We start from the raw sequence: 11,565 nt of genomic DNA, 5'->3' as shown, positions 1-11,565 counted from the left end.
GTGTTTACAGCCCTGGATGAAAACGTCTAGGAAAATGAAATTGAAAGAGAAGGACGAGGGGACATGTGTAGAGACCAGAGAGAGGGTGGCCCAGTGAAGGAGCTGGTCAGGAGTGTCTGGTGGCACAGGAGGATGATTTAGAGGACATTGTCCCAGGAAGTGTGAGAGAGCGGAGTGACTCAGGAAGAGGGGTGGGCAGCCCTGCTGAACCGTGCAGGACAGTTACATTAGATGACATGTGAAGTTATACTGAGAACCTCGGTGAGAGGGGTTTCAGAGGGTGAAGGCCAGAAGCCAGAGGGGAGGGGATTGAAGAGTTAATGGCAGGTGACAAAGTAGGGATAATAATGTGTTGTAGACAACTTGGTGGAGAAGTTTTGCTATGAAACAGAACACAGAAAGCAGGGAGAAGCTAAGGACCTGTGGAGTTAAGTGAAGACTATTTTTTAAAGTAATGAGCGACTCCAGTCTGTATTTGTACATTATGGGAATGAATGATTTAGTAGAGAAGAGATTGATGGTGCAAGAGAGAGAACTGAGGATGGAAGTCCTCAGGCATTGGGGAAACATTCAGTGCTTGCCACATTTTACGCACTGCTCTGGACACCTGTATAGAGCATTGAATGACCCAGACAAGGATACCCTTCCATAAGCTTCCTTTCTGGGGTGGGTTTAGGCAAAGGGGTAAGACAGGAGGAAGACAGGTGTAGACATGGGCACACTTGTAGGTTTGGAGTTGGGAAGACAAATGAGCTACCCTCTGGTGGTGTCTGTTTTCTCAGCTGAGCGTGAGGCAGCTCATCTGCTCACACTCGGCAGCGAGGAGGTCACCTGGGAGATGTGAGGAGGGAAGAAAAGCATGACATCACTGCCTGGGAAAGTAAACTCTCAACAGAAGCCCATTGGGTAGCTAAGCAGTGCCCGAGGGAGGTCTGCAGGCATGAATTTAAAGCAGGACCAGCCAGCCTGACTGTGTGGTTATTTTTCCTGTCAGGGTCAGCGGCTCAGGCCCAGGCAGGTAGAAGGTCAACCTTTGAATCAGTCAAGGTTGGGGTTTACCACATGGTGCGACTTAGAGAAAAGAGGAGCATGGAGCTGAGGGCGAGGTTGTAATGGCGGATCTTGTGATCTAAGCAGGTCAAGATGTCAGTAGGGAAGCAGGGTCATCAGTGCTCTTGGGATAGCTTCCCGGAGCATATAGGAAGGCTGGGCGGATGGGAGGGAGCAGAGTAAAGGCGAGATAGTGGGTAGAGAGGAGGAAGTGTGAGAGAGTGGAGTGACTCAGGAAGAGGGGTGGGCAGCCCTGCTGAACTGTGCAGGACAGTTACATTAGATGACATGTGAAGTTATGCTGAGAACCTCGGTGAGAGGGGTTTCTTTAAATATTCCTGTGTCCTCCGTGTCTGTGTTGACTGAAACCAGACTGTCCCCCAGAACACTGCTCCCCGGGGAGCCCTCCTCCATGGCCATTCCTAAATTATGTCTCCTCTCTTTTCTATAAAAACTGCAGCTCATTTGAAGCCTCTGCCTCCCAGCTATATCACGGCGGGCCTTTCCTCATGTTGTCCTTACCAGCCTCTTGTAGAGGCTCAGATGGATCTTGTAGAGGCTGTGGGGTGCTTCTCTGACAGGGTCTGTGGCGTGACCCTGACGCTGGAGTGGTAGAGGTGGGAACAGGGTAAGCATGGATGGAAGCCCCGAAAGGCATGTTCATACCCTGGAACCTGGGAACGTGACCTTGTTTGGAAAAGAGCCTTTGCACATCTAGTTAAGGATCCTGGATTATCCAAGTGGGCCCTAAATCCACTAAATGTCCTTGTAGCAGAAGAAGAGAATATGCAGACACACAAGAAAAGGTCCCGTGAAGAGACTGAAGATACACAGTTACAAGCCAAGGAATGCCCGGACAGAGGCTGGAATTGGCCACGAGTACTCTACCCTGGAGCCGTCAAAGGGCCTGCGGCCCTGTTGATAGCTTGATTTGTTGATAGCAGCAGGCCTCTAGAACTGTGAGAGAATAATTTTCTGTTATTTTAAGCCACCTAGTTTGTGGTACTTTGTTACAACAGCCCTAGGAAACTGATACAGGAACTTCCCAGCTGTGGTGTTAGCAGGCTCCTCCATGTGGATGCGAAAGCCACTAAAAATGATGAGAGAAGCAGGGGCTGAGGAGGAATTAGTGAGCCAGAGCTGGAGCTTCTAATTAATAGGGGAAATGATGCGAGGCTGGTAAGGACAACATGAGGAAAGGCCCGCCGTGATATAGCTGGGAGGCAGAGGCTTCAAATGAGCTGCGGTTTTTGTAGAAAAGAGAGGAGACATAATTTAGGAATGGCCATGGAGGAGGGCTCCCCGGGGAGCAGTGTTCTGGGGGACAGTCTGGTTTCAGTCAACACAGACACAGAGGGAAAACTCAGAGCCAGGGTTGAAGGCATGGAGTATGTCAATCCCAGCAGAGCCAGGGTGTCCTGAGAGGGGGCAGTGGGTCCATTTAGGGGACATGGAGGGCATAACAGGGATGAGAGTTGGGGACAACTGCCCGGAGGCTTGGACTTCCTGTGGGCCTGAGGGGATAGGTTCATGAGGCCTGCTGCCCTGCGTCCTGCAGTCTCAAGTGGGCAGTGGCTATGGGTCGGAGGCTGATTATCTGTGGGCCTTGGGGGACAGGCCCTTCCGACAGCTTGGGGATGGCCGCTGGGGTATGGTTACCGCACGCCTGCACACAGCTGCCCCGGGGGACTGCTCCAGCATGCGGCTGGCTTCCTAACTTCTAACAGCCAGCTCCTGAGGGCAGAGCTGAAGCGCTTGAGCTGGTTTGTCTAGATTAATGTGCAGATTCCATCTCAAGATTTAATGTTATATTAATGGATGTCTAACAATAAGGGGGTCTGTTAAATAAATTATGGCACATTCATATGATGGAATGTTATGCAACCATTACAAATTATGTAGTTGAAGAATATGGGAAATGCTCACAATAAAGAAAGTGCAAAAATCAGGTTGTAAAATGTACAATATGATCCCAATTTGGAAAAACAAACCAGGAAAAACTTATCTACAGGCATATGTAGGCCTAGAAATAGAAGATATTATACTTTAATACTATATATAATATCCTTTGTGGATAGGAGTATGGGAAATTTTTGTTTTCTTGTGTTCACTCTACTGTATTTTCCAAAAATGTCAATGAATGCTTATCACTTTTGTGATCTGAGGGGGAAAAAAATGAACAAACATAGTCCTAATACACTTCTCAATTTTTTTTCTCACTTTCTGAAAGGAATATTTAAAGAAACTTTTGAAATTACTTTGAAATGTAACCCCATACACAAAAGTAAACTCAAAATGGATCAAAGACCTGAATGTAAGTTATGAAACCATAAAACTCTTAGAAGAAAACATAGGCAAAAATCTCTTGAATATAAATATGGGTAACCTTTTCCTGAACGCATCTCCTCAGGCAAGGGAAACAAAATAAAAAATGAACAAATGGGACTACATCATGCTAAAAACTTCTGTACAGCAAAGGACACCATCCACAGAACAAAAAGGCATCCTACAGTATGGGAGAATATATTTGTAAATGACATATCCAACAAGGGGTTAATATCTAAAATATATAAAGAACTCACATGCCTCAATACCCAAAAACCAAATAACCCTATTAAAAAATAGGCAGAGGATATGAAGAGACACTTCTCCAAAGAAGAAATCCAGATGGCCAGCAGACACATGAAAAGATGCTCAACATCACTAATCATCAGGGAAATGCAAATTAAAACCACAATGAGATATCACCTCACACCAGTAAGGATGGCCAGCATCGAAAAGACAAAGAACAACAAATGCTGGTGAGGATGCAGAGAAAGGGGAACCCTCCTACACTGCTGGTGGGAATGTAAGCTAGTTCAACCATTGTGGAAAGCAATATGGAGGTTCCTCAAAACACTAAGAATAGAAATACCATTTGACCCAGGAATTCCACTCCTAGGAATTTACCAAAAGAAAACAACTTCTCAGATTCAAAAAGACATATGCACCCCTATGTTTATCGCAGCACTATTTACAATAGCCAAGATATGGAAACAACCTAAGTATCCATCAGTAGATGAATCTATAAAGAAGAGGTGGTACATATACACAATGGAATACTATTCAGCCATAAGAAAGAAACAGACCTACCATTTCCAACAACATGGATGGAGCTGGAGGGTATTGTGCTCAGTGAAATAAGCCAGGCGGAGAAAGACAAGTATCAAATTATTTCCCTGTTTTGTAGAGTATAACAAAGAAGCAAAACTGAAGGAGCAAAATAGTAGCAGACTAGCAGACTCACATACTCCAAGAAGGGACTAATGGTTACCAAAGGGGAGGGGTGTGGGAGGGCGGGTGGGGAGGGAGGGAGGGAAAAAGGGATTGTGGGGTATTGTGATTGGTGCACATGATATGGGGGGATCATGGGGAAGACAGTGTAGCTCAGAGAAGACAAACAGGGACTCTGTGACATCTTACTACACTGATGGACAGTGACTGCAATGGGGTATGGGGAAGACTCGATAATAAGAGTGAATGTAATAACCACATTGTTTTTCTTGTGAAACCTTCATAAGAGTGTATATCAATGATACCTTAATTTAAAAAGAAAGGAAATTACTTTGAAATGTTCAGGGACTGATTGTGTGTAGAAAATAAATAAGAAAATAAGTTGTCCAAATAAACACACAGAAATAAAGACAATTTTCACGGTGTCCTTTGGCCCACGTTAAAGGTGTGGCTTCTCCCCTTCCCGCCATGTCCCTCACATCCATGCCTTCTCTTTTCCTCCTGCACAAATCCGGTGCTCCTGGAACTTGATCCTCAGCTATTCCTCCAGCACAGAACCAAAGGATCTGGATTTGGAATGACCACAGTGTTCTGGATCTGTAGATCTTTTCTACAATTACCCAGATGAGTGGCGTCTGGACAGTGCCTGCTCCCATTTGGATGTGACACCCACCAAATGCCCAGCCAATTTTTTTTTACCTCTGAAGACCTGCCTGCCCTCACCCGGTCCTTTCAGAAAGCCGGGGGTCCTCAGCCTTAATTTCTCTGACTGTTATCCTGGCTGCTTCTGGGTTGGGGCCGTGACCCCGCCAGGCCCCGCGCACCCTCCCCGCCTGGCGGGCTCCTCTCCAGCCCCTCGGTCTGCCTGGCCCCAGGCCTCAGATGCCCTTTCTGGCACTTGCTCCGCCCTGGGGACTCAGCCAGCGGGAACTCTTCTCGGGTTCACACTTAGTCCCTGGCTCCTGCGGCTCCATCTCCCCCGCCAGGATGCCCCGCCTCTTGGGATCACTGGAAACTATCCCTCTCAACTCCTCCCTGCTGGGGTCTTGAAACTGGGTAGGGGTGGAGGGAGGAACATTTGGCTAGACCTCTTCCTGTGTGTCCCTGTAATTTGCATTTGGTTCAAACTGGCCATCTGCTAAGGATTTTTTTTATCCTAATTCAATTTCAAGCCATTTACAAATATGATTTGCATATTGTCTCTGCCCTTTTAAAAGACACTGATGAGTTTGTTGAATGGCATCAGAAGAGAGCTCCGGTGTAGGTCTCCAGAAAATTCCCATAGGACTGACATTTGCAGGACATGGAAATTGAACCCACCTAACGCTGATGATCCAGCCCTCAGTTCTCACCGTGTCAACAAGGCTGAGGTCAAGGGCCTTGCTGAAATCCCTGTACAACCAGGCCACAGCTCTTCCTCAGTCACCATGCTGCTGAGCAACTTAGAGCCTTACCCCAGTCTGTAAACCAAGGGCAGTGGCAATCTTGGTGACAGGACATGATGCATGTAAAAGCACTTTGTGGCTCATAATTTACAAGTGTCACCCAAATGGTAGGTTGGCAGTTGAAACTCTACTAAGACAAGGCTGAGAGTCTGGCATGGCTTGTTCTCAGTGATCCGTGCCCCTCCCAGGGATCAGGACTTCCCATGCTAAATACAAATCGCCCATTGAATAATCTATCCCAGAATACTGCTACAAATTCATATCAAAGTCAGCCATCTAGAGCTCATAAAACTAATCCTCTTTCCTCTTTTGAGAACTGAACTAACCACCACACCCTGGTGCATCACTGACATGGGACTAGGACATACTCCAGTTTATGTAAAGAACTCCTATAAATCAATATAAAAAGATAGCCCAATAGAAAAACTGGCAAAGGACATGAATAGGCACGTCCCCGAAGAGGAAACCCGAAGAGGCAATCCGAAGAGGCCATCCAAATACCAAAAAATGCTCTACCTCATTTGTAATCAGGGAAATGCAAATCACAAACCTGAGGAGAAACCATTTCATACCCTTTAGATTAGGAAATATGAAAGTCTGACAATTCTCAGTGCCTTGAGGGAGGGAACTTCACCCTGTGGTGGGGTGGGAATTGGGCAGCTCTGGGAGCACCTGGACGACATCTCGTTAAGCTAGAGGCACGCAGCCCTGCCCTCAGCAGCCCAGCACTCGCCGCAGACCCGAGATCAACCCTTGCCCACGCGCCCAACAGACGAGGACCCAGGTGTTCACAGCAGCATTGTTTATTAGGAGAAAAGTGCAAATAACTTCATTGTTCATCAATAAGAAAATGGATTTTTAAATAATAGTATATTTATTTATACAATGGAATTCTATTCTGCGATTAAAATGGACGAACATGACAGGACACCTATGGAAGGCCTTTAAGTCCCAGTAATGTTTTATGCATCTTTTTTTAAGCTAAGTGGTGGTATACAGGTACTTTTTAACATTCCTTAAGATGTACCTTTACAATTTGGGAATCCTATTGAATGGAGACTTTTGTATCAATAAAAAAGTGTACCCAAAAAAGAAAAGAATGAATGTGAACTGTCTCTATCATTATAGATCGATCCCAAAAGCATAGGGTTAAAAAAACATAAAGTGTAGTGCCATTTATATAAAGTCTAAACAGGACTGTTTTCCAGACACTAATGTTGTTTATAGATACACACAGATGTGGCAAAAACATACAAACACACATAGAGGTGTGGAGCAAAGGGAATGGGCTTAGAAGGACCACATGCAGCAATATATTTGTAAATTTTAGTTTTTAAAGTTGGGGAGTGGGCACATGGGTATATCATATTATTACTTACAATTTTGTGTAAGTCAAACATTTTATTTAAACCTTTTTATAAAGTATCAGGACACATTATGTCTGTCTCCAGTTTCCTGGTTCTCTCCCTTTTTCCAGAATTCTCACAGATTACCTCAGAAGTGGACAGTCCTTTCTGTCTGCATGTTTTTCTCATGCCAAAGGGTGGTGGTGGCTAAAACTCTGGAACCAGACTTCCTGGGCTTGTCAATCCAATATTTGCTAGCTGTGTGACCTCGGGCAAGAAATCTAGCCTCTCCGTGCTTCCATTTACTCATCTGTAAAATGGGGACTATAACGACACCTACTTAATAGGGTTGTTGACAGGATGAACTGAGTTAAAATGCCGAGAACCGTGCCTGACATAAGGTGCTCACTGTATGTGTTAGTTCTTAGGACGAACTTGTGGAGCCCGAAGTCTGGACAGCGAAGAAGCCAAGTGCTGCTCTGCACTCGCCTTTACTTCGCTCTCGGCGTTGTTGCTCCACCTGCGCCAGCCCTCCTCCTAGCAGAAGGCACAGAAACTAAACAGAAGCAGCGAGTCCCACGTTCCGTTTTCTTCGAGGTGCAGACCGAGTGGAAGGCCTCTTCCTCCTTTGCCTCCTGCATCTGCCCCTCACTCTAAGCCCACCGCTGCCGCCTTCAGCGCTGGCATGCTCTTCCTAAGTGTTAGCACATTCTGGGCCGGGCTCCCTGATCTTCTGCTTCAGCCGCCATTAATTGTTCCCTGGGGTCCTCATGGCATTTCAAAATATTTGGAACAGTTGCCTACATTTCTACATTGGGAGAGTTCACGTTAAAGTCTGGGTCCTTAGATTATCTTGAAAAAATGGAAGATCTGGCAACATTGGGCTGGCATCCCTGCGGCAACCATTGATTCGGGTTGAGTGACAGACCGTGGAAGCTCCACAGCCTTCATTTCTGCCTCAGCCAGGGAGCCACCCACAGAGGACAGGTGTGCCCATGCAGTGGCACCTGGCCAGGGCCAAAGGGGACACTGAAACATACTCAGCCTCTGCTCACCCAGTTGTGGCCCTGTCGCAGAGCCAAATCTCCCAGAAGAAGGGTCTATGTTTCCTAAATGACACAAAGATGCTTCCTTTTCTCTTGACTTTTACTTTTTTGGAATCTCAGATCTTGAAATCCACCATTCTAAAGTCAGTAATTCTTAACCCAAACATCAAACATCTTGCAGACCCCACCCTATGAGAGCTGTTCTTTTATTTTTCATCTAAGGTGATGCTTGGGCACATATGAATCCAGGCACCTGCCACCCCATCCTGCGAGGGCTACTAGTGCTCTTCTCCTTTGGCCCAAATTAGATGCAGACCAGAGCCATCTCCATGGCCTCTGGGAGTTGTCTTACCATGCCCTCGGTGCTTGGATGAGAACTGCTCCAACTGGGACTTTGTAAATTGGAGGGAAAGGAGGATATTGGGACATGATTTGCAAACAGCTTGAAGTGGCAGACATACTTAAATCTCCTTTACTTTCAAGTTTCAATTTTAGTGTTTTTTGTACCTTCCTTTCAAAGAAAGAACTACAAACCCAGTTATCAGATTTCTTCCCAGGCCTGAATACTCAGTCCTGGGCTGAAATGGGTGGAACAGCTGGCTGAGGGGGCAGGGGAGCGGGGTGTGGATGCACAGGGAATAAATCGACTGATTCTGCTGCCAACCCCCTCAGAGAGTGGCGAAGAGGTAACGTTTTTTAACTTTACGTGGTGTTTGCCCTGATAAGGACAAAGCCTCAGCACAGGTCATGGCCTCCTTCTGGAAATGATTTCAGGAAAAAACTATGGAGAAAAGTGTTTCCTTGATTTTTAAAAAAATCTGTCAGAATATAGGTGAAGGAAAGTACTTAGGGGAGAAACATAAAAAGCAGTGCAAGTCTGGTGGTATTGGCTGTACTGAGGGCAGGGACACACATACTAATGGATTAAGGACAGCAGTTCTATCAAGTTGAGCTTGACTGTTCTAATTCCTATGGGCTGATCCCTGTTTCCCTTGTGGAGCCATTCTAGAACAGAAAAGGAGCACATTTTAATTATTGTGTGCTGTGGACCAAATGTTTGTGTCTCCCCCCAAATTCAGATGCTGAAGCACCCCCACCACACGATGGCATGGGAGGCGGAGCCCTCGGGAGGAGGTCAGGATTCAATGCGGCTCTCACGAATGGGCCAGTTCCCCTAGAACAGTCCTCTCTCCACTCTCTGCCATGTGAGGACACAACGAGAAGTGGACATCATCCTGATTAATACAGAAGATGGTATTTATCAATAAACATGTGAACGTGTATACAACACATGCACGCATGCACGCGCACACACACACACACACACACACACACACACACACACGCACACTACACTTTCCCCGTCTGTTGGGTCCTGCTGTCACTTCCTCACAGCAGTGTGGCTATCTGCTGTGAACAGGTCTAGCTCTCCTTGTGGGGAAAGAAGAAATGTCAGGGCAGACAGAGCAGGATGTGGAGAGGGAGACTGGGCAGTCAAACAGCAAGCGTGTGGAAAGAGAGCTTTTGGGGAGCAGAGATTTGGAGGTGTTCACTGTCCTGATTCTGTAGTCTGGTCGCTGAAGCCCGCAGCTCGGGACTGGGTTTGCAGGGGGCCTGGGTGTTTAGTGGCAAGGTCTCTGAACCGGGCTCTGACCCGATTTCCTGGCCCCGACCTTTTGTTACCAAGTCACCTGTTTAAAGGCCTAGTACAATCCAGCACTTCTGTGGTGGTTTCAGCGGGCCTGACCCTGTCCTGAGCATTCATGCACGCTGGACCATTGGGTGCTCACAACAACCCTTTCAAGCTGGTCCTATGATTACTTCAAGTCAGGGCTATGATTTTAGGAGATGGAATAAACCCCATAAAGATACCTGGTCCTAATTCCTGCGATCTGTCAGTGTTCCTTTATATGGAAAAAAGGTCTTGGAAGATGGACGAAGTTAAGGATCTTGAGGTGGGGAGATTGTCCTGAATTATCTGGGTGGTCCCTACATCACCACCCATTCTTATCGGAGAAAGGCAGAGGGAGATTATAAACTCACAGGAAAGGGTAATGCAATGCGGTCATGGGCCGGGACTGAGGTTCTGCAGCCATGAGCCCAGGAGCCCCGGCACCTGACGTTGGAAGGACCCAGGGCCAGGAGAATCCTTTTGCAGAGCCTCCACGGGGATACTGATTTCAGACTTTTCATCTCTAGAATAGGGAAGGAATAAATAACTGTTGTTTTAAGCCACTAAGTTTGTTACACAAACTGTAGAGTTGTTAGAGCAGCAGCAGGAAGCTAGTATTCCTCATCCTACAGATGCGGGACTGAGGTCCAAAGAGATTAACTAACCTGCCTGGGGTCCCAGCTGACGAGCAGCAGGGTCAGATGTGAGCCCAGATCGGTGTCTCTGGGCTCTGACCGCCTCTGTGGACCCAGTGACCCAGTGAATGCCAGGACCCTGCTGCTGTGCATAATGTGAGTAGCTTTGCCTCAGAGGCAGCAGAGAATCCTTTAATGCCCATCTTGGCCCCATGTGCCCTGCAGCTTCCTGCCACCCTGGCACTGGTGTCTGCAGTCCATCCCAGCCAGGCGTGCTGTGCAATGTCCCCCTGCTGACTGATGGCCATCCCCTCGGTGGCCTCTTCTGCTATAGACCAGCACTAGGGCAGAAGGGCCACCAGGAGAGAGGTTACAGCTCTCTAGTAATGCACCCGGAGGTTTCTGGTCTCTGCTACACTGTCATAGAGAAGCAGATATATATATATATATATATATATATATATATATATATATATATACATATATATCCTGCAAAAAGAAAGTGAGAAAGAGATAGCAGAATTTGGCTCTTTCTTAATAAAGACATGAAGGCAAACCTTTTGGGACCAGATACGATGCTAAAGGGCGAGCTAGTTTGTTGGCTGGTAGGGCTGGTGAAACTCATAGACCTTTGTCCTTTGCTAATAAAGGCTTGACTTTCTTCCCTAGACAAGCAGGGAAAATTATGCCACCCAAAGAATTGATGCCCTTCATGTATTTGTCCCTTTGGCTGATTCCTTATGCCAGAGACCCCCAATATCTGTCCTCGTCCCAACAGAGGTCCTGGGTGTAACCGGGCACATGGCTGTCCAGAAAATAGACGACATGTTCTCACCTCTCTTACAACTAGTTGGGGCCGTCTGACTAAATTCTGCCAGATGAAACACAGGTAGAAATGTTGTGTGAGACTTTCAGGATGTGCGTTAAAAAGTGGGACATGCCCTTTTTCTCTCCCTCTGCTTTCTGGCTGGCTAAAATCCATGTATAATGGCTGGAGCCCATGTAGCCATCTTGAAGTAATGAGGTTGAAGCCTCATTTAGAGGGTGGTAGGAGAGCAAGAGAAAAGTCTGAGTTCCTGAAGCATCATGTTAGGCATA

Source organism: Manis pentadactyla, chromosome 1, assembly GCF_030020395.1.
Source record: "Manis pentadactyla isolate mManPen7 chromosome 1, mManPen7.hap1, whole genome shotgun sequence".
Taxonomy (NCBI): Eukaryota; Metazoa; Chordata; class Mammalia; order Pholidota; family Manidae; genus Manis; species Manis pentadactyla.
The sequence above is the reverse complement of the archived record's forward strand: the minus strand, read 5'-3'. Positions refer to the sequence as shown.